General features: G+C 42.5%; 1 long non-coding RNA gene across 2 annotated transcripts; it reads right to left on the bottom strand.

Annotated features, from left to right (window-relative positions):
- Positions 1–12,661: 12,661 nt before the first annotated feature.
- Positions 12,662–22,633, bottom strand: LOC112228058. Of its 2 annotated transcripts, none has more exons than XR_002949959.1 (3): positions 22,280–22,633; positions 13,122–13,233; positions 12,662–12,993 (listed from the first exon to the last, which is right to left on the bottom strand). It is a non-coding gene; the product is annotated as an uncharacterized LOC112228058 (long non-coding RNA). The 2 variants fall into 2 exon arrangements; XR_002949960.1 differs by having other exon boundaries at positions 13,122–13,242.
- Between the last annotated feature and the right edge of the window lie 1,302 nt (positions 22,634–23,935).

Below are 23,935 nucleotides of genomic sequence, written 5' to 3' on the forward strand. Positions count from 1 at the left end.
CATCCCTTTGGAACGCTTTCGACACCCACAGTCCATGCCTTGACAAATTGAGGCTGTTCTGAGGGCAAAGGGGGTGCAACTCAATAAACTAACGTTTTGCACACTCAGTGTATACTCTAGTTCTGTAGATACCAATAATAGTCCATGCTGTGGCTTCTGAAGTTAATTCTACCCTGGAATGGACACACAAACATTAGCAGGTTTAGAGATGGTATCGTGATTGAAAAGTGTAGATGTAGATTTCACCGTTTTATTTTGAAATGATTAGAATTGTCCTAAATATTGGTTTCAAATCATAAGAACCATTACATCTGTGGAAAACCCCAATAACCATCCATTCCAACAATAATTTTTAGCTAGTTAGCTTACCACCTAAGTGGCTCATGCTTATGGTATTAGCATGATTGCTGAAAAGGAAATCCGAGAGAATAGACCATGGTGAAGGGAAATCATAGAAGAGGCATAAATATGAAGGGGATGAGGAGAAAATAGAAAAACCCAGCGACGTAAATAAGAATTGCCCCTACTTTACGCTGATGGTTGACAGAATGGCATTACTTAAAGCTGTGGATAAGGTGGCAGCTCAGAGTCTGTGATGGGGGAAAGGGAGGGTGTAATTACCCTGGGAGGGGGCAGTGGTGGGGGGTGAAGGGTACTGAGGGGGAGCAGGAGGGGGTCAATTTGGGATAGAGATAAGTGGGGCGGAGATAGGGGGTGGCGGGGGCTACAACACCACCCTCTCAACTTTCAACTATTAAGGTTCTGGTTCTGACACGTATGCATCTCCTGCTCCTACCCTGATTGGCTAATGGAATGGAACAGTAGAGCATATTTCAGACAGAATGGCACTGGAGTATATTTCAGTGGGTGACAGATAAACAGCCTTTGATCAGCAGCCCCTTGTGACATCAATTAACTATAATGTGCTGCAATAGGCGGAGGATGATGGAGAGCATAGTGAGGGGTCACTATCTACTATAGCACTGATGATGACTATTTAACCCAATGTGTGAGTGCGAATCAGATTTGTTTTACCTATCACACTGCCTGCCAGCCTGCCTGACTCTCTAGCCATCTGTCTGGGAGACAAAGACACAGTCCTGCATTGTCAGAGACAAACAAACAATCAAGACATTTTCCATTTGACACCCCCCTCTCCCCTGCTCACAGATGTGTAGAATAGATGAGTGCAAGCCTGCCTGCGGCTCCTCTGCCTCCCTACTGCCTACCCTGTCAGCTTACTGCACATGTGAGTGACATAAAATGGGTCACCATGGAATGTTCCGAAAGGTGGCCAAAATCAGAAATTAAGTAATTTTCCTTGTGCACATTGTAAGCTAGTTATACAGCATTTCAATTACTGGTCTGGTCTAAGGAGCATACTCTGTTTTCTCTTTTCCATTCCCTGGGTTGTCCATCTGTCTGTCTCGGTAATGTGTAGCCAACTACAGACATCCCCCAGCTGATGACCAATATCCTCCATAACTAGGATATATTGTTCCATTACCCAGTGGCTTAATGAAAATGATTATTTAATCCTTTTTTAGATGGATTTAATTGAAACTGCATGATGAATGGTGCAGAGGTTCCTCCTGTACAGAGGGGGGTAATGAGGACCCTGTCCTGGGTTTTTCACCTTGACCCACTGGTGGAGCTGGGAGACGGACAGACGGACGGACAGACGGACGGACAGACGGACGGACAGACGGACGGACGGATGAGACATACTGCACTGCTAGGATACTCTGCTCTGTCATCCAATGAGATCATTGTCTAAGATCTTCCTTTAACACATTGCACTTTGGAGCATAATAAAACCATACACACTTGTGTACAGAGTCATGATAGGAAGCAGCATGGTAGATGTAGAAGCCATGAGGATGCTGACACCTCCATCAATATATAATGTAAACAACCTAATTGATTTTTTATTTTTTTTGCAATTCATCCTGATTGAATTCTAGTCTTGTAGTTCCATCAATCTCAGGTACGTATGGGAGTGAAAAGTAATGTGAAATGAGCACACCTGGAAAACAACAGACATTTTCCCTTTGCTCCCTCCCTCCATCCCTCCTTTATGACCTACATTAGAGAGAAGAGTGATTACTGTGTGAGAGCAGAAGAGAGTAATGCATGGAGGCCCATATGTTAGGGATATGGCTGACTGTCAGAGTTGTTCTATTCTGTGTAGCTCTGCTTTCTCAGCTTAATAAGATTAGCTGCGTGCCCTAATCCATTGATCCCGTGGGAATATTTTTTCTAGAAGTCTCCCAATGGCTTCCTACTTAAACCTTCATCAAAGGGAAGAGGGAATGTGCCTCGCCTCTCACGCTGTTTATGTCAAGGCGGTTAATGTGATGCACTTCACTGCACACCCTCAGAGAATATAAATGAAATAAATATATAAATATATTTAAAAAACATATGTCTCATGAGACCCAAGTAAAATTAAATAAATAGAAAATAAATTCATTTTTTACTCTGAGACGATAAGGGGGAAAGCTCAGGGATGAGATCAGGGAAATGTAAGACAAATCCACGCTGCTGATCCTCAATTCTGTTGCTGTCATTTTTTTTCTTGCTTTACTCGTTTCTTTTCGAAAACAAATTACCATCTAACTGGTGAGACAACCTTTCCCTGTCTTTGTCGCCGGCTGGCTGTGCGTTTGTCATTATTGATATGGATAACCTATTGTGGCATTGTGTTTCTGATACTAACTGACAATCAAAAACATAAATGCTGACGTATGAACGTTGCGTTGAGATGGAAGAGTTATTCACACCTTAGAAGACCAATTAGTGGTGCAGTGACGGCCCTGCTGATCCCTTCCTCGCAGGTGGACATATCCCCTTTTTTCCACCAGGATGGTGCAGCCAGTCTAGGAATGGTGTGTGTGTGTGTGTGTGTGTGTGTGTGTGTGTGTGTGTGTGTGTGTGTGTGTGTGTGTGTGTGTGTGTGTGTGTGTGTGTGTGTGTGTGTGTGTGTGTGTGTGTGTGTGTGTGTGTGTGTGTGTGTGTGTGTGTGTGTGTGCACGCGTGTGTGTGTGTGCACGCGTGTGTGTGTTTGGGAAGGTTTGATGGATGGTGCTAGTGTGTGGGCCAGAAGAGGAAAAAGAGAGGTCTCCCGCCATGGGATTTGGCAGCAGGGTGGTCGTGTAGGGTGGTCGTTGTAGTTGGCATCACTAATCTCAGGGGGAGGGTTGCTTGTTGTCAATTCATATGCCTTGCAACTGTGATATGTAGGCCTTATTAAAGGCCGAGACAAAAAGACACAGTGACAGAATAATTCAACCACACCTTTGTTTTATCACAAAACCAGATAGCAACCTCTGTCCGGTGAAGTCCAGGAAGCATATTGCATGTAAGAGACAGTTACATTACCTACAGCATGGTTAAGCAAGATAATGTTTCTGACATTTTTAGCTACTAAACATCTATTGATTTAGAATCACAGAGAGTTACCGCAAGTCGCAAAGAAAACAGGAGCTTCCTCCACTATTCCAGCACCATTTCAACTTCAACATGTCAACATCAGCACATCACCTCTGCTTAATCTCACACAGTGACAATGAAAATATACCAAAAACAATTTAGTCCAATCAACATAAGCTAAATATGATGTGGGTGTCCATGGTTTTGATCTCTGTTGCGTGCTTGGTCGTGCAAGTAGAAAAACATATTGACTCACCCTATGCCTCTCTTTCATGTTGACGAAACAGTCTATCACTCTGTCATACAGTACACACTTTTTTTTAACCTGGTTAAAATGCTTGCTCGCTAGCCAAACTTCCATTCATGGGTAACGTTAGCTAGATAACGTTAGCCTTCTACATCTAGCTACAGTACATATTGAACTTCCATCCTCTCAGGCCAGGGGCACAACAATGTATGAATTAATGGTTGGATCAGAATAGATGTTATAATTCTCAGTATAGAGAATTCAGTAAAACCACAAGTCCAAATCCCTATCTCCATCCATGGCTAGCTAGCTACCGGAGAACAACAACACAACGACATGCAACAATTCAAGTTGTTTCTGTTATTGACGTATGCTCTCAAAGCGATTTGATGGGAGAGACGTCAAATCCAAGATGGCTTCCGTTGACACTTTTTTTTCCCGCCAGGACCATTCACAGTTTAGCTCAAAGCTGATTGCCAAATTTTTTAATATAACTTTTATAACTTTTTATAACTTTTTTTTGTCAAGGGAGGCCAAATGCTCACTGGCTTCCCTTGCATTCAAGAGAGACAGAGGGGCGCTGTTTTTCTCGCTCAGATGCTTTTTTCCTATCAGATACATTCAGCCTCTTGCGAATTGAAGGAAAATTTAGAAACACAGTGAGACAAAAGATTTAAAAAATATATATACTATATATATGTTTTCGTCAATTCTTTGGGGAAGCCTGGCTTCACTTTGCGACATTGAATACATGCCGCTGGTGAGAGATTTAGCTTTAGGAAGAAGCGTGAGGTGTCCCTTTAGGATTCTATCAAGACATTGCAGTGCATGCAGTGCAACAAACAGAGCAGAGGCTGGTGTTAGATCAACTATACCAGTCCACAAGAAGTTGTCCGAAACACCATCCAATTCTTTATATGGATATACACTTTGTTTTGTACAATATAAAGATTGCACACTGTCTGGGTCAATGTCCCCAGAGGGTATATGCTTATAAATTTGTCTTAAAATCACATTGTTATTGTCACGAGTCCGACCGAGGGTGTTTCCCCTTCCCGGGCGGGTGGCGCTCGGCGGTCGTCGTCCCCGGCCTATTAGCTGCCACTGATTGTTTTTCCTCCCCCTCCGTGTATGTTTAGTGGTAGCACCTGTGTATGTTTAATTAGTTTGTCTTTATTAGACAGCCGGCCCGCCTGGTTGTTGTGCGGGATTATTTCAATGTAACCTTCGGCTCTGTTGTAGAGGTACGTGTTAGTGCCTGGTCGTGATTTTTTCCATTGTACATTTTGATTCCCTGTGTTTGGGAACGTAACTTTTGTGAGCACCCTGTGGTGCGTTGGTGCCTTTAAAAGACGCACAGCATTGAACTCTCTGTCTCCTGCATTTGACTCCACACCCACGACACCCGGAGCATTACAGTTATTGAAAGTTCAATTGGTTCTCAACTGTGATGTACAGTAGATTCATATACAAGAATAAACTGTGTGTGATGTATACTGAACAAAAATAAAAATGCAACATGCAACAATTTCAAAGATTTTACTGAGTTACAGTTCATAAGCAAATAAGTCAATTGAAATACATGCATTAGGCTCTAATCTATTGATTTCACATGACTGGGAATGCAAATATGCTGGTCACAGATTACTTTTTTTAAGTAGCGGCATGGATCAGAAAACCAGTCAGTATTAGGTGTGACCACCATTTGCCTCATGCAGTGTGAAACATCTCCTTAGCATAGAGTTGATCAGGCTGTTGATTGTGGCCTGTGGAATGCTGTCCCACTCCTCTTCAATAGCTGTGCAAAGTTGCAGAATATTGTGGGAACTGAAACATGCTGTCGTACACGTTGATCCAGAGCATCCCACACATGCTCAATGGGTGACAGTTCTTGTGAGTATGCAGGGCATGGAAGAATTGGGAAATTTTCAGTTTCCAGGAATTGTGTACAGATCTTTGTGACATGGGGCAGTGCATTATTTGTGGCATTGTGACAAAACTGTGTAATTATCATGCTGTTTAATCAGCTTCTTGGTATGCCACACCTGTCAGGTGGATGGATTATCTTGGCAAATGAGAAATGCTCATTAACAGGAATGTAAACACATTTGTGCAAAATATGGAACATTTCTGGAGTCTTTTATTTCACCTCATGAAACATGGGACCAACACATGCCATGTTCCGTTTACATTTTAGTTCAGTGTATAATCCAGAATTCCTTATATTTGTTATTTAGAGCACTACTTTTGACCAGGGCCCAAATGGCTCTGTTCAATAGTACTTCACTATGTAGGGAATAGCGTGCCATTTGGGATGCAGACAGAAAGAAGCAGTCACTCCTGTTGCTGCTTCACATCTTTGGGTAGAGTCAGTGATGTGTGGTGCTCTCCCTGTCTCCCAGGTGGTTCATATAGAGACAAGGGGAAAGGCTAGACAGGCTATCAGGCGTATCGGAGAGATAGCAAGTCTCATATATGCATGACAGTGGACACAATGAGAGAAAACAGACCAAGACTCTTGGACAATTCAAATGGTGGTTGGTCACTATTTGTTCAGATACAATTCCTCATGTTTTGTCATATCAACAGGGTGAAATGAGTCTGAAAAATGAACAATTTGTTAGATAGCTACTATAAGTGGCCTCAAGCCTAATGACTTAGGCCTATTTCAATGGATGCATGTCTTTTATGTTTGAATGGTAGTCTGTCAGGAACAGAGATAATAGCTGTGTTTACTGCAACGTCAGAAAGAAAGCAGGAAAAAAATGTTGGCTTGTGAATCGGGCACTAAGCCCTGAGATGGAGGCAAACAACAAATTAAGATGTTCGGTCGAATGGAAAATTCAAAGTTCAGAAAAACCTTGGGCAATATTGCTCTGGATCGTCGTATATGTTTGTACAAAACATGACCAGTGTGTTTCCCCTCAAACAAGTTTACTTGGTTTAGCTTTAGGCAACAACAGAAAAGCTTTATCAACACTGGGTTTTGGCCTGTTGATTAATATAAGGAGAGTCAATAATGAAGTTTGATGAAGTTCACCCCTGCAGGTGCTCTGAATCTGTTGATTTGGTACTGTATGAGTGCCATTCGTTACCTTACTCAAATGCCTGGAATTTGTATTATAAATCACACAGTGTATTTGTTTATATACATCTACATCACATTGGAGAAACAATTAAACTTTCAATAACAACTCGCTTTTTTAAGACAACATAATAAGCATATACCCTTTGGGGAACATTGACCCAGACAGTGTACACTCTTTATATTGAACAAAACAAAGAGTGATTACATTCCGATAAACATCTGAAAAGGCAGGTTAGCGGCATTGGGGCATTGTTATATTAACTGATAGGGGTTTACACCTCATTACTCAGTGTGTTAGGTGGCTGTAGGTTATTGCTCAGGGATGAATTGGCTGAATCGAAACACACAAAGTCACACACACACACACACAAACACAAACACAGAGCTATCATTCATTCGTTTTGTTGTTCTTGTGGATTTAGATCAAAAAACTTTGTGAGGCTTCGGTTGAGTTGTTACACTGGGAGGCCTCTCTGGACATTATTTTTTTTCTCTCGTTTCCTCTGACATTCTGTGATTCTGCGTCAAGAGCAGATTTTTCTTTTCATTTTCCTGGCCGAATGGAGATCCAGGAGTCTGGACGGCTATCTTATCATTAATCTAACCAGTCAATGGGCACCGCGGACGTGTACCGAGAATCATGCCACGGCATACAACAACACCTGTTGTCTTCTACCAGCCGACAGCATACAACAACACCTGTTGTCTTCTACCAACCGACGGCATACAACAACACCTGTTGTCTTCTACCAACCGACGGCATACAACAACACCTGTTGTCTTCTACCAACCGACGGCATACAACAACACATGTTGTCTTCTACCAACCGACGGCATACAACAACACCTGTTGTCTTCTACCAACCGACGGCATACAACAACACATGTTGTCTTCTACCAACCGACGGCATACAACAACACCTGTTGTCTTCTACCAACCGACGGCATACAACAACACCTGTTGTCTTCTACCAACCGACGGCATACAACAACACATGTTGTCTTCTACCAACCGACGGCATACAACAACACCTGTTGTCTTCTACCAACCGACGGCATACAACAACACATGTTGTCTTCTACCAACCGACGGCATACAACAACACCTGTTGTCTTCTACCAACCGACGGCATACAACAACACCTGTTGTCTTCTACCAACCGACGGCATACAACAACACCTGTTGTCTTCTACCAACCGACGGTATACAACAACACCTGTTGTCTTCTACCAACCGAGGGCATACAACAACACATGTTGTCTTCTACCAACCGACGGCATACAACAACACCTGTTGTCTTCTACCAACCGACGGCATACAACAACACCTGTTGTCTTCTACCAACCGACGGCATACAACAACACCTGTTGTCTTCTACCAACTGACAGCATACAACAACACCTGTTGTCTTCTACCAACTAATGGCATACAACAACACCTGTTGTCTTCTACCAACCGACGGCATACAACAACACCTGTTGTCTTCTACCAACTGATGGCATACAACAACACCTGTTGTCTCCTACCAACCGACGGCATACAACAACACCTGTTGTCTTCTACCAACCGACGGCATACAACAACACCTGTTGTCTTCTACCAACCGACGGCATACAACAACACCTGTTGTCTTCTACCAACTAATGGCATACAACAACACCAGTTGTCTTCTACCAACCGACGGCATACAACAACACCTGTTGTCTTCTACCAACCGACGGCATACAACAACACATGTTGTCTTCTACCAACCGATGGCATACAACAACACCTGTTGTCTTCTACCAACCGACGGCATACAACAACACCTGTTGTGTTCTACCAACCGACGGTATACAACAACACCTGTTGTCTTCTACCAACCGACGGCATACAACAACACCTGTTGTCTTCTACCAACTGATGGCATACAACAACACCTGTTGTCTTCTACCAACCGACGGCATACAACAACACCTGTTGTCTTCTACCAACCGACGGCATACAACAACACCTGTTGTCTTCTACCAACCGACGGCATACAACAACACCTGTTGTCTTCTACCAACCGACGGCATACAACAACACCTGTTGTCTTCTACCAACCGACGGCATACAACAACACCTGTTGTCTTCTACCAACCGACGGCATACAACAACACCTGTTGTCTTCTGCCAACATACATACTGTAGATGCACGCGTGTGCGTGCATCTATGTATGGGTGCATTTACGTGTGTGAATATGTGTCTCCAGAAATTGTAAACACTAAAAGAACACGGGTGCTTGCTACAAAACCTGCTATGGGGGTGATACGGTATGAGGTGTTTGTAATATAAATGGCAATAGGTTGCACATTAGACCTGTTGCTATGGTTACTCTCTCCCCATTGCTTAACATAAACGAGTAACAATTCGTTAGAAATCCAATTTGTATTGTTTGCCATGCTCAAAATAGATTACAAATGTATCATCATGCTAATTCCTTTGGCAGTCACAGTTATTTCTAGTGAGAAAGAAGAGTAGTGAGGGAGCCGTTCATACCATTGGGGCTGAGGTTATATTGCATCCCTAATGGAACCCTATTTGACCAGGGCCTACAGGGATAATGGTGCCATTGGAGATGCATATACAGTATAGCTAGACCCTTTAATAACCTTGCAGCCTAACCACTTAGCATATGGCATTATGATTGTCAGCCTGGGCCCATATTGAGCCTCTTACGTAGCCTGACTCATTGTAACAAGTTCTCCAGCAAATTATCAAACGAAGCAATACGTGTGTGTGTGTATGTGTTACACATTTGTCTTCTTCACTCCCACGTCACCTTCAGATATAGTCATGTTGCCAGACATAAAAGCTGTCAGTTTCACAGCTTACGAGCCCAGGGCCAGATATATGCATCATTTCATTTAGAGGTTTTTCTCTCATCTTTTCCTCACAAAACCACAAGAGTCCTTACGCAGGGAGGGAATTATGTACACACTGTTTGCAGTGTTAATTTTTCTTCGCTGTGGATTCCGCATTTTTCATTATTGTACCTTTACTTAACTAGGCATTCCAGTTATGAACAAATTCTTATTTACAATGACGGCCTACCTCGGGCCAAACCCTAACCCAGACGACACTGGGCCAATTGTGCGCCACCCTATGGGACTCCCAATCACAGCCGGTTGTGATACAGCCTGGAAGCAAACCAGGGTCTGTAGCTACGCCTCTATCACTGAGATGCAGTGCCTTAGACCGCTGTGCCACTCGGGAGCTACTTCATGGACTCCTAACAAAGTATTGATGGAGCTGGAGTTTTTAAAGATTGTGTGAAACATATTAACCATACAGTGTATGATTCTCCGAATACAGGGCAACGCAGCTTGTTAGGGAAAACTGGGAAAAAGGAGACTTGTAACAACATGGTTTTCCCATACAATCTTTGGACAGAGAATGAAGGAGGATTTATCTGATCAAAAGGCTAATTCTTCAATCCGGAGTGGAAGACAAAAGCTAAAAACTATTAGCTAATCTACGTTTAGAATGAAACCACATTTCCAATGGATGTATCTATCCTTTTAGAACCCATTCTTGAAAAGGGTCTTGGTCTTTAGAGAAGAAAGAGCAGTAGCTAGGCAGCAGCAGCACTAATGGGGTAAAGTAAAGGAGATCCTCAGTCTCTCTCCGCATGGCTACTGAGATATCTGAGAGTAAACAAATAGATGCCAAATTTATAATTGGTGTTCCTCTACAGAATTCCCAGTACAACAGAGTGGGCTCATCACAGTATGAGACTGCAGACTACAGTTGAAGTCAGAAGTTTACATACACTTAGGTTGGAGTCATTAAAACTCGTTTTTTTTCAACCACTCCACAAATTTCTTGTTAACAAACTAGTTTTGGCAAGTCGGTTAGGACATCTACTTTGTGCGTGACACAAGTAATTTTTCCAGCTATTGTTTACAGACAGATTAATTAACTGTATCACAATTCCAGTGAGTCAGAAGTTTACATACACTAAGTAGACTGTACCTTTATAACGCTTGGAAAATTCCAGGAAATGGTGTGATGGCTTTAGAAGCTTCTGATAGGCTAATTGACATATTTTGAGTCAATTGGAGGTGTACCTGTGGATGTATTTCAAGGCCTACCTTCAAACTCAGTACCTCTTTGCTTGACATCATGAGAAAATCTAAAGAAATCAGCCAAGACCTGTCAGCCAAGACCTGAAATCAGCCAAAAAACTGTAGATCTCCACAGGTATAAAAGTATCTATATCCACAGTAAAACGAGTCCTATATTGACATAACCTGAAAGGCCGCTCAGCAAGGATGAAGCCAATGCTCCAAAACCTCTGCACATGGGGACAGAGAAATGTCCTCTAGAGAAATGTCCTCTGGTCTGATGAAACAAAAATAGAACTGTTTGGCCATAATGACCATTGTTATGTTTGGAGGAAAAAGGGGGAGGCTTGCAAACTGAAGAACAGCATCCCAACAGTGAAGCACGGGGGTGGCAGCATCATGTTGTGGTGGTGCTTTGCTGCAGGAGGGACTGGTGCACTTCACAAAATATTGAGGCAGGAAAAGTATGTGGATATATTGAAGCAACATCTCAATACATCCATCAGGAAGTTAAAGCTTAGTCGCAAATGGGTCCTCTAAATGGACAATGACCCCAAGCATACTTCTAAAGTAGTGGCAAAATGGCTTAAGGACAACACAGTCAAGGTATTGGAGTGGTCATCACAAAGCCCTGACCTCATCCTATAGAATTGACCCAACTTTTTGTGGGAAGCTTGGGGAAGGCTACCCAAAATGTTTTACCCAAGAAAAACAATTGAAAGGCAATACTACCAAATACTAATTGATTGTATGTAAACTTGTGACCCACTGGGAATGTAATGAAATAAATAAAAGCTGAAATAAATCACTCAACTATTATACTGACATTTCATATTCTTAAAATAAAGTGGTGATCCTAACTGACCCAAGACAGGCATTTTTACTAGGATAAAATGTCAGGAATTGTGAAAAACTGAGTTTAAATGTATTTGGCTAATGTGTATGTAAACTTTTGACTTCGATTGTAGATTCTCCTTCAGGTAGCGGTTCAGTAGGGAGAGCAAGGCGGAAGTGTCCTGCCACGTGGCTCTCTAAAAGAGACGTAATATGTGTGCTCTGTGTGGGTTTTTGTGTGTACACAACACTAGACAGATGAGCTTCTGGACATGCGATAGCCAGAAAAAAAGCCTTCTCATTCCTTACCTAAGACGATACCCCAGTGGCTTTTGTGGTTTCCTTCCTCGTCCACTACTTCACTACCGCCTACTGATGTTTTCAATTGGAGACCAGGTCTGACAGCAATGTGTTATTTTAACAGAGAGCCTGAATGTAAAATCATTCAACTTGCTTCCGAAATCAAACCCTATTTCCTTTAAAGTGCTTTAGAACAGGACCCATAAGGCTCTGGTCAAAGTAGTGTGGTAAATAGAGAACAGGATGCCATTTGGGAAGCAGACTCAGTTCTTGGATGTCTAAAATCAGCTATTTATAGCTGGAACTCAGCTGGCAATATGAATTGGCAAATGTCTTAAGCTAGGATCAAATTAGGGACTTGGAATTGCACACTAATTGGAAATTACAAAACCTGGGTACGAGTGCTGGCTGCCGAGCACGTGTCGCTGTTCTCAAGTGGAATTTCACAAGCAGCCTCAGGATTTTTCATTTCTGATTATCCATATGAGAGAAACACAGCCAGGCCTCTTTTACAATTGATTGGAATGTAGAACGTGCCATTGTGAATGTGACACACACAGACACACGCGCAAAGACATGCGTGCACATTTACACACAAGTTCTGAATATTACATACAAGTGTAATCTGTTATTTCCAGAAAAATATTTTTAATTTTTCACAGTTGGACTGTACAGTATGTCATATTCATTTGGGGAGCTCCATGTATCTTGATGAACATGTTAATTTCATCTGGACTGAGTATAATGTCAGAGTGCCAGAAAGAACAGTGGTGTTATGTGGGCAGAGCAGGTAAACCCAAATGCAGACTCAGACAAGGGTAGGTAACCAATGTATTTATTGAAAAGCAGGAGAGGAGATGGGGTGCAGTCCAGGGGAATCTCAGGCAGGTAGTAGGGATTCCGGACTGAGGCTGGGGGCAAGAAGATTAGGAACCAGGTAAACAGGTCTGGAGCAGAATCCAATGAAGCAGTGGAGCGGGGATCCAGGGCAGGGAAGCAGGACTGAGGAGACAGGTACCAGAGTCAGAGCAGATGGGACTTTAGCAGAGAGAAGTGTGAGGTTAGGGAAAACAGGCACAACAGGATAACAAACTCTATGCAGGAACAAACAGCTAGAAATGCAGACTGACTGAGTAGATGCTACGATCTGGCAGTGTGGAGGTGTCAGGGCTGAGTATCTGTAGGGTTCTTGATTATGGAACAGGTTGCAGCTGGTGGGAATCTGCTCCGCTTCCAGCACACCTGTCTCCACTCAACCGATGAGAGAGGGAGAGAGAGAGAGAGAGGGAGAGAGAGAGAGAGAGAGAGAGAGAGAGAGAAGATGTAACAAGTGGGACTAAATCATAACATTGTTTTTCAGGAAAATGTTCTAATTGCTGTCATGTATTGTGTACTGATACACTCATAGGCAGTGCCTGTGTGTCCTTATACAGTTGTACTGTAGTATTTTTGTGGTTGTTGGTCTGTAATGTTTTCTTACATGCCCAAGGCAACCTTGCAGCTTGCTTTGGCTTAGCAAGGAGACCCTCCAAAAGCACCTTCCGCACCTGAATAGACTTGACATACAGTACCATATAAAACACACTCCAAGTTTCCTGCAGCCTTCATCCTTGAAGAAACAAACATCAGCTGTACCATTTTTATGTGGCCTGTGGTTAACATTTGGCTGGTGTTTCCCACAAGGTTATGCTGAACTGAATTTCTGTTAAAAATCAGAACTGCATGCCAAATGGCACCCCACAATTATACGCTGTACAGTGCACTACTTTTGAATAGAGCCTTATGGACCCTGGCCAAAAGTAGTGCACCATATAAGGAATAGGCTGCCATTTGGGACACAGCCCAGGAGTATATTAAAGTGATGTTTGGAGACACTGTGTTGATTTATTGAAGCACGGCAGCGACCTCACTTCCTCAAAAACCTCTTAAGTATCCGCCCCATTTTTTCAGTTTTCGCCTAAAATGACATACCAAAAATCTAGCTGCCTGTTGCTCAGGCACTGAAGCAGGGATATGTATATTCTGGGTTCCATTTGAAAGGAAACACTTTGAAGTTTGTGGAAATGTGAAAAGAATGTAGGAGAATATAACAATATAGATCTGGCAAAGATAATACAAAGAAAAAAACAACTGTTCTTTTTAATTTTAATTTTATTTTAATGCAAGAGAAAGGCCATAATATATTATTCCAGCAGAGGTGCAATTTAGATTTTGGCCACTAGATAGTAACAGTGTATGTGCAAAGTTTCAGACTGATCCAATGAACCATTGCATTTCTGTTCAAAATTGTGCATCAAGACTGCCCAAATGTGCCTAATTTGTTTATTAATAACTTTTAATGTTCAACATTGTGCACTCCCCTCAAACAATAGCATGGTATTATTTCATTGTAATAGCTACTGTAAATTTGACAGTGCAGTTAGATTAACACATGTAAACTTTCTGCCAATATCAGATATGTCTATGTCCTGGGGAAATGTCTTGTTACTTACAACCTTATGCTAATCCCGTTAGCCTACGTTAGCTCAACCGTCCCGTGGAAGGGACACCGATCCTGATCCTGAAGAAGTTTTAACCACATCACCCTGTTTTTCCTTTCTCTCTCTATCTCTTTCTCTTGCTCTTTCTCTCTCCCTATCCCCCTAATGACACTTTCCGAGGAGTGGCGGGCAAGCGAGGAGGAGAAAAAATGTCTGTAGTTAATCTCTGTGGCATATGGGCAGACTGACAGATGCTAAGTGGCTCACTCAATCCATTCTAGCGCAAATCATTTTAATTTATGATGCCAAATCTTCAGATTCATCACAGACTAGGCTAAACTGACTTGCCTAGTTAAATAAAGGTTAAATTAAAAATACATTTAAAAAAGCCCCTTACGCTGCTACCATGGCCACACATCATTATGGGCAGTATCCCATTACCCTCATGTCCACTTCCTAATCCAATCATCCAATTACAGGCTAGTTTTAGGAACAACCCTTTCATGACAGGCTGTTGTCGTTGACGACTGGGGGCGGTAATGACTCTGATTAGCTCGTTGGGTGTTGAGGGGTTGTGGGGCGTGGGTCAGGGTCCAGTCTCAGAGACCCCAGGAATTAAAGTTTGTGACATTTGGAAGGCTTTCGGAAGGCGTTAATCTGGCCTGGAGGGGTGCCATTAGACTGCCATCTTACAACCCATATATTGGCTTAGGTATCATAGTAACAGAAAGGGTATAGTCTATCTTTCCAGTGCCATGAAGAATGTACACAGTATGTTTAAAAACTGTTAATGTGCTAGTCTGGTTTGCAATCATCAAATAATTAGATGGAGGAAACACTCCAAAATGTTCTCTAATTTACAATTAAAGTGTTACTGAATTGGCAGAACACACTCATCCCAGTAGTACCCCAATGAGTCCTCATTGTAGAGAGCTACCATTAGTACACATTCATGAACTCAAACTCATAGCACATACCCATTCCACACACATCTCTGTGTCCTAAAGTAAGCCTTGACTGAGCCAGAATGGCCCACATGAGCCTATCTGTTTCTGTAGCGTGAGGTAGCTAATTTCCCTAGATCAGTACCAAATGATGACCTATAACAAGAATATGACCACTATCCTCTCCAGTATCTAGTCCACTGTACAGTATGTGTGAAATGCCCCACGTCTACCCCCAGACACTGATAGCAGCTATGTATTAAGCCATCATGATGCCAGTGCCATACAGCCATATTCGTTGTCTGTTGAATCTAATAATTTGTGGCATAGTGCATGTCAACACCTCATATACAGTAGCTATGATAGAATGGCAGCGACTATCACTTATGAGTAGAGGCACATGGTGTTAAATAGTAGAGGACAGTGTGTGCACCTCCATACACACCCAAGCCCAGTGTCAATCCAATGCCAAGACAGAATTAGGCAGCTATATCTATTGGCATGATATGTGTGTCAAGTACCAACCTGCTAGCTAACCTCATAACACAGCAACATGAAGTTAGTGGGATTCAGGAATCTACTCTACTATTGTGTCCATTTTAGGACACCTGAGTTATGAGGGTACGACCTGTGGCTTGAGGTTGAGGGTGTTCTAAAATGCACACTGTATTTTACCTCTGCTGGAATAACGTCAGTCATCTGTCCAAAGAAATACATCTTCAGTTCCCACAACTGCTCTTCCCCAAGACTTGAAGTTTAAAGTCATAGAAGGACAGTTAACTTGGATAGACACACAATAGACTGGGGATCACACCCTTTCAGAGCACCAAGCAGAGAAAGTAGGGCAGAGATGAGGAGATGGTCTCCAGATGTGTTATTTTGATTTCTGACTGACCAAATGGTACACTATCCCTTACATTTGTACAGGTTACTGTGAAAATAAAGGAAACACCAACATAGTGTCTTAATAGGGCGTTGGGCCACCACAAGCCACCAGAACAGATGCAATGTGCATTGGCATAGATTCTGGAAATCTATTGGAGGGAAGCAACACAATTTTTCCACAATAAGTTCTATAATTTGGTGTTTTGTTAATGGTGGTGGAAAACGCTGTCTCAGGCGCCACTCCAAAATCTCCAATATGTCTTCAATTGGGTAGAGATCTGGTGTCACACACACACACACACATGCTATATTAATTGCTTAATTAACCCAGGAACCAAACCTTTGTAGAAGCACCTGCTTTCAATATACTTTATATCCCTCATTTTCTAAGGTGTTTCTTTTATTGGCAGTTACCTGTATATTCCCTATGGGCCCTGATCAAAAGTAGTGCAATATAATATAGGGAAAAGTTTAGTTTGTTTTGGAATATCTTCCTCTAAATGGATCAAATCCGACCCACCTGAAAATGACCACTGTTGTGAGACCATGACCTGGCACAGTGCATTTGATCCACACACCATAATTAAACTCTGTGTTGAAATATGGAGCAAACACTGTATGTGTGTCTTAGAAACCCACAGAAACAGACACCGTCCCCATATTGCATTTCATACAATTATGTTTATCTTCTGTGAGTGTTGCAAACCCTTCCTGTGCTTCGCAGGGTGCAACATTTACCGTTATTTACTCCAGCAACACAAGAGCCTGTATGTTATCATGCCTCTGTTGTGCCATTGGTGTATAGATAACCTTCATGTATTAATACTTCTCCCTGTGTAATATATAGAAAACATACAATCCAGTGAGCCGAGAGAGAGACAGTATATCACATCACCACTCAGCCTTCAGATGTCATGCAAATAAAAATACCAGCCTGTAGTGGAAAAACTACTAAACAGAATTTACAAACACCACTCGAGATCTCCCTCCTCATTGACAGAGCACAATGCAACCTAAGGTTACAAAGCCTAAGGTTCCCCACCAGCCTGTAATCCCCCTGAGCATGGCCAGCACGTCCACAGACCCATGTCCCTGTATGCAATATCTCCTGGTCTTCCAGATCACTAGCTTGGCTGCACCTGATATGAAATGAAGTAGGACTACCACTCCCCTAAAACTATACTTTGGTCCAAAAACAAAAAGGCAGGAAGAGAAAACCTCCTCCAAGGAAAAGAAACAGCTGGTTAACAGCGCAAACAGCCCCGCCAGTTTTGGACATTGTACAAAAAGATGTCTGAGCTAGCGACTCAGAGAAGCCACAGAATGGACTCATCCTCCCCAAAGCTCGGATCCAGGTGGTGTCTATCACCTCATGTAGTATCCCCCATTAGAGGTCAGCTGTCCGTTTATCATTTGGCAGTTTGTTTAATAAAGACCGACAGAAGCCTTTCTGAGAAGGGAAGCGCTTAGTTCAAACAAACTGGCCTTCCTCGATGATCTAACCACTTCCAAGGAGGACACACACCTTCACACATATCATGTACATCGCCTTTCTTATCTTTGCCGTGAACTCCCCCAGTTCTGGGGTCTTGAAAGACAGCAGCATCCCCTCACCCTCCTGCATCGCCCCAACAGGTCAGTGTGTGTCTTATTGGACACATATGCCCGATAGGTTGCTGGCAAGATGATCAGATCTGTTACCACTTGCCTCAGCAGGCAAGGTTATTGGATCCCAGTCAAATCAACCCCGTACAGCCGTATACTATAGGAACTGCTGTTGTCCAGGCACAGCCAACGCCCTCATCAGCAGTGTGTACGCTGTATCCATCAAGTTAAGACTAGAAAAGACCAGAATAAATGTCCTTTGAAGCTCCTCTATCAATTTTGAAATCAATAATGGAAAAAAGTGTATTTTTATTTAATTTATTTTTTTACTTAATGATTATTACAGATTTAGTTCATTTACTTGAGTTATTTAAACAGGATTGGATTTAGAAATAATCATTCAAAATAGTTGTCAGATTGACAAAAAGTATTAATGTTTATCAAACACAACTGAATCAAATACCTCCAAAATGAATGAATTATGCCAGTTCAAGCTATTTGACTTAAAGTACCAGTCAAAAGTATGGACACCTACTCATGCAAGGGTTTTTATTTCTACATTGTAGAATAATAGTTAATATTTCAAATTATTAAATAACAAATATGGAATCATATAGTAACCAAAATGTTATTTTGAGGTTCTTCAAAGTAGCCACCCTTTGCCTTGATAACAGCTTAGCACACTCTTGACATTCTCTCAACCAGCATCATGTGGTCGTCACCTGGAACGCATTTCAATGAACAAGTGCCTTGTTAAAAGTTCATCATTACTTTAAGACATGAAGATCAATCAAACAGGAACATTTCAATAACTATGAAGTAGAGTCGCAAAAACCATCATGTGCAATGGTGAAACCGGCTCTCACGAGGACCGCCACAGAAAGATACCTCTGCTGCAGATGATATGTTCATTAGAGTTACTCTCAGAAATTGCAGCCCAAATAAATGCTTAACAAGAGTTCAATTAACAGTCACATCTCAACATCAACTGTTCAGTGGCGACTGCATGAATCAGGCCTTCATGGTCGAATTGCTGCAAAGAAACCACTACCAAAGGACACCAATAACAAGAAGTGACTCGCTTGGGCCAAGAAACATGAGCAATCGGCATTAGACAGGTGTAAATCTGTCCCTTGCTCTTGGAGGCCAAATTTGAGATGTTCTGTTCCAACCAACGTGTCTTTTTGAGACGCAGAGTAGGTAAACGGATGATCTCCGCATGTGTGGTTCTCTCTGTGAAGCATGAGGAGGTGTGATGGTGTGGGGGTGCTTTGCTGGTGACACTGATTTATTTAGAATTCAAGGCACACTTAACCAGCATGGATACCACAGCATTATGCAGCTTTACACCATCAGGTTTGCGCTTAGTGGGGCTATATATCTTTTTTCAACAGGACAATGACCCAACACAACTTCAGGCTGTGTAAAGGCTATTTGACCAAGAAGGAGAGTGACGGAGTGCTGCATCAGATGACCTGGCCTCCCCAATCACCCGACCTCAACCCAATTGAGATGGTTTGGGATGAGTTGAACCACAGAGTGAAGGAAACACAGCCAAAAAGAACTCAGCACATGTGGGAACTCCTTGAAGACTGTTGGAAAAGCATTCCAGGTGGAGCTAGTTGAGAGAATGCCAGGTGGGCAAAGCTGTCATCAATGCAAAGGGTGGCTACTTTAGATAATCTAAAATATAAAAGATATTTTGATTTGTTTCAAACTTTTTTGGTTACTACATGATTCCATATGTGTTATTTCATAGTTTTGATGCCTTTGATATTATTCTACAATGTAGAAAATAGTACAAATAAAGAAAAACCCTTGAATTGTCACAATCGCTGTCTTGAAAATGACCGGACCAAGGTGCAGCGTGGTAAGCGTACATTTTTTCTTTATATATTGCCAACAAAACAACAAAAACGACCGTGAAGCTCCGAGAGGCTATTCCTGCATCAAACAAAGACAACTACCCACACAAATACAAAAGGAAAAAAGGCTGCCTAAGTATTATTCCCAATCAGAGACAACGATAGACAGCTGTCCCTGATTGAGAACCATACCATGCAAAAACATAGAAACAACGAACATAGGGTTTCCCACCCGAGTCACACCCTGACCAACCAAACATAGAGAATAAAAAATCTCTAAAATTACTTTTGTTTTCATCGCCTAATGCTTTTGGCCGGTTTCTGTAGGTATGGTTTCTGGGAATTTAGGAATAAAGAATCAGAAAAAATACACATTTATGTAGCAAAATGAATTTTGTATTTTTAAAGTAAATAATTGCATAATCTCTTACACACATGCATACACACATAAACATGGATTGAACATTCATAAAATGGTACTTCAATAAAAGACTTCTAGCAACAGGGGGAGTGAACAAGTGCACACTTCGGAATTAATAAAGTAAAAGATAGCGCCCACAAGGAAGTGTCTCATTAGCCCTGGTCAAGTTATATCTCTGTGTTATAGGAGAAACAGGGTACACAAAAGACATCTGGCCATGCAGAAGATCTTGATGACATGGACTCGGAGGAAGACAGTACAGTCGTATCATCAGTGCCTCGTGGAATTATGCTGTATCATCAATCAGTGTCTGGAGGCGATCATCAGTGTCACCAGATGAAAGGTACGAGGCTTCATCCAGCAAGCAGCGGGGGAAAAATTGCATTACAAGAACTGGGCGAAGCAGGCGGGGAGATAAGTACCTTTGCCCTGGATTTCTACTATGCACTGTAACCCCCCCCAGTAGCTGTGGAGTGGTCCCTGTCTGACATTGACCTGCCTGACATTGAGCCTGCCTGACTTTCATCTGGTGACACAAAATCTTCACTTTTGGCCTAATTCACCCTAGCTTTTCGAGCACCCGAGAGAACCTCAACGTCCTTGTTTCCTATAAAGAACACTGTCACATCATCTGCATATGCAGACAAAGCGGTCCCTGGATGCTGAGTCATCCCTGGCATGGAGAAACCAGTAAGCTTAACTCGTAGTAAACAATTCAATGGCTCAATTGCGAGACAGTTTAGCTGGCACAAGATTTGGCAACCCTGGCTAATACCTTTGAACTGTGATAGGCCAACTCAACCCACCTTCACCATACATGAGGCCCCGGCGTACAGTAAACCCACCAGAGAGAAAAAAACATTAATTGTTCCAAATAAATACTGGTGGTCTACACAATCAAAAGTCTTCTCCTGATCAAGAGAAAGCAGACCAACATTCACATCTGACAGTTTACAAACAATAAATCATACACAATAGATATATCAGGTATGCAATACAATTAGTCCTTGTGGACCAACATCCCCAGATATTCCTTTAACCTGTTAGAGAGACACTTAGATATGATCTTATATTCAGAACACAACAATGCTACAGGTAGGCAGTTTTTCAAAAGATCCAAATCCCCCTGCTTTGAAAGACTGAAAGGATCCTTCCAATACATCCCCAGAAATGTTTGTAGAAGTCTGATGGCAAACCATCAATACCAAGTGCTCGGCCTGAGGAGAGTTGTGTTACTGCAGTGAACAGTTCCTGAAGAGTAATGTCAGAGTCCAAAACAGCTCTCTCTCTGCAAAGGGCCTGGTTTAATTAAGAAGTCCTTGAAGCATCTGTGCAGTGCACACAGAGTCACATTGTCCGTGGTCACCCTCCCAGACCTTTACCCATGTATACTGCATAATGTTTGTGTGTTTGACACTCCACACATCCGACAGCTCAAACTCCACTAGTACACTAGATAGACTGGTGACTGACCGCAGGTGCTGCTCTTCACCAGTGCGATAAACAATGAAATCCACAGTACAGTTCCAGTCCCCTCCCCTCCCAAAACCATACACCCCTCCTGGTCACGCTGTCTTTAATGTTTCCTTTATTTTATAAAATACAGCAATACGCTCTGTACCTCCATTCAGAGCATAACAATTCAGAAAGTAAAACAAACTTAACCTCTGCTTTGACCAACACAACTCACCCCTTAACAACCTCTGCTGTAGATAACACAGTAGTCCCTAAGCTTGATAAAAACACAATTGTCACCCCACAGTCAACCTCATTAGCCTCATCTCCTGTAGGAAAACAACATTAATCTTTTGTCTTATTACTTTAGAAACCAAAGCCCCCTTAATCCTATGCCTCTACCCTTTTATCTTAAGACCCCACCCTTAGTGCCTCCATATAGAAATTGTATCGGACAACCAGAAAATATTTAACAGACAAGGAAAAGGAGACACCCTGTGAGGCACGATCATCATTAAGTATTAGTTTGACTTTTTATTTTACCATGCTTTCCAATATTTTTCATCCTTTTCTCACTCAATTCATCTATCCCCACAGTCTTTTGCAAAATTTCAGCTGACCTTATAAACTTACCTTCATCAAAAAACCGAGCTGTTATCTGACTATCCAGAAGTCTGATCTAGTCTAGTGTATACAGCGAGTTATCACCAGCCGGCTCTGACATGATGACAGAGATGTTGGAAACGTCTCCTATTTCCTCCTCTTCTTCAACAGTGGTCGCAGCCGCCTCGGCCCCAGTCACATCACTTTCACCACTCGCTCCCTGCACCCCACCACTCGCACTAATCACCACCTCCTCCTCTATAAGGGAAGCCAGTTCCCCAAATTCATCCTCATTGCTTGTGACAACTGGTGTCTGTGACTCGGTAGACACTACACTACTCCCTCGTGGACGGGCTGTTGCTAAGTACTCTCTAAGCGTGTAGACTGGGTATCAGTAGTGTTCCCCTTGACTGGGTCTATTTTGTTGCTGCCTGCCCGGGGGGCAGCAGGGGGGGGGGGCACATCAATGTGTGGGCAAGCATGCCACACTCAAAGCACTGAATGCTGCCTGTACTCACATAAGCTATATACAACGCATTCAGAAAGTATTCAGACCCATTGAATTTTTTAAAATGTTGTTACAGCCTTACAGCCTTATTCGAAAAATGTATTAATTAAATAAAAATGGTCAGCAATCTACACATAATATCCCATAATGACAATGCGAAAACTGTTGTTTTGAAATTCTTATTTACAAAAGTATTCAGACCCTTTGCTATGAGACTCGAAAATTATCTCAGGTGCATCCTGTTTCCATTAATCCTCCTTGAGAAATTTCTACATCTTGATTGGAGTCCACCTGTGGTCAATTAAATTAATTGGACAAGATTTTGAAAGGTACACACCTGTCTAAGTCCCATAGTTGACAGTGCATGTCAGAGCAAAAACAAAGCCATGAGGTCAAAGGTCCATGGAACTCCGCTACAGGATCGTGTCGAGGCTTGTGGGGAAGGGTACCAAAAAATGTCTGCAGCATTTGAAGGTCCCCAAGAAAAAAGTGGCATCCATCATTCTTAAATGGAAGAAGTTTGGAACCACCAAGACTCTTCCTATAGCTGGCCACCCGGCCAAACTGAGCAATCTGGGGAGAAAGGCCTTGGTCAGGGAGGTGACAAAGAACCTGATGGTCACTCTGACAGAGCTCTAGAGTTCCCCTATGGAGATGGGAGAACCTTCCAGAAGGACAACCGTCTATGCAGCACTCCACCAATCAGGCCTTTATGGTAGAATCGCCAGACGGAAACCACTCCTCAGTAAAAGACACATGACAGCCCACTTGGAGTTTGCCAAAATGCACTTAAAGACTCTGACAATGAGAAACAAGATTCTCTGGTCCGACGAAACCAAGATTGGCCTGAATGCCAAGCGTCACATCTGGCAGAAACATGGCACCATCCCTACTGTGAAGCAAGGTGGTGGCAGCATCATGCCGTGGGAATTTTTTTCTGCGGAAGGGACTGGGAGACTAGTCAGGATTGAGGAAAATATTAGATTCTTTATGAAAACCTGCTCCAGAGCACTCAGGGCCTCAGACGGGGCTGAAGGTTCACCTTCCTACAGGACAACGATCCTAAGCACAATATGAATGTCCTTGAGTGGCCCAGGCAGAACCCGGACATGAACTTGATTGAACATCTCTGGAGAGACCTGAAAATAGCTGTGGAGCAATGCTCCCCATCCAACCTG

This window comes from Oncorhynchus tshawytscha, linkage group LG29 (assembly GCF_018296145.1).
Source record: "Oncorhynchus tshawytscha isolate Ot180627B linkage group LG29, Otsh_v2.0, whole genome shotgun sequence".
NCBI classification, from domain to species: Eukaryota; Metazoa; Chordata; class Actinopteri; order Salmoniformes; family Salmonidae; genus Oncorhynchus; species Oncorhynchus tshawytscha.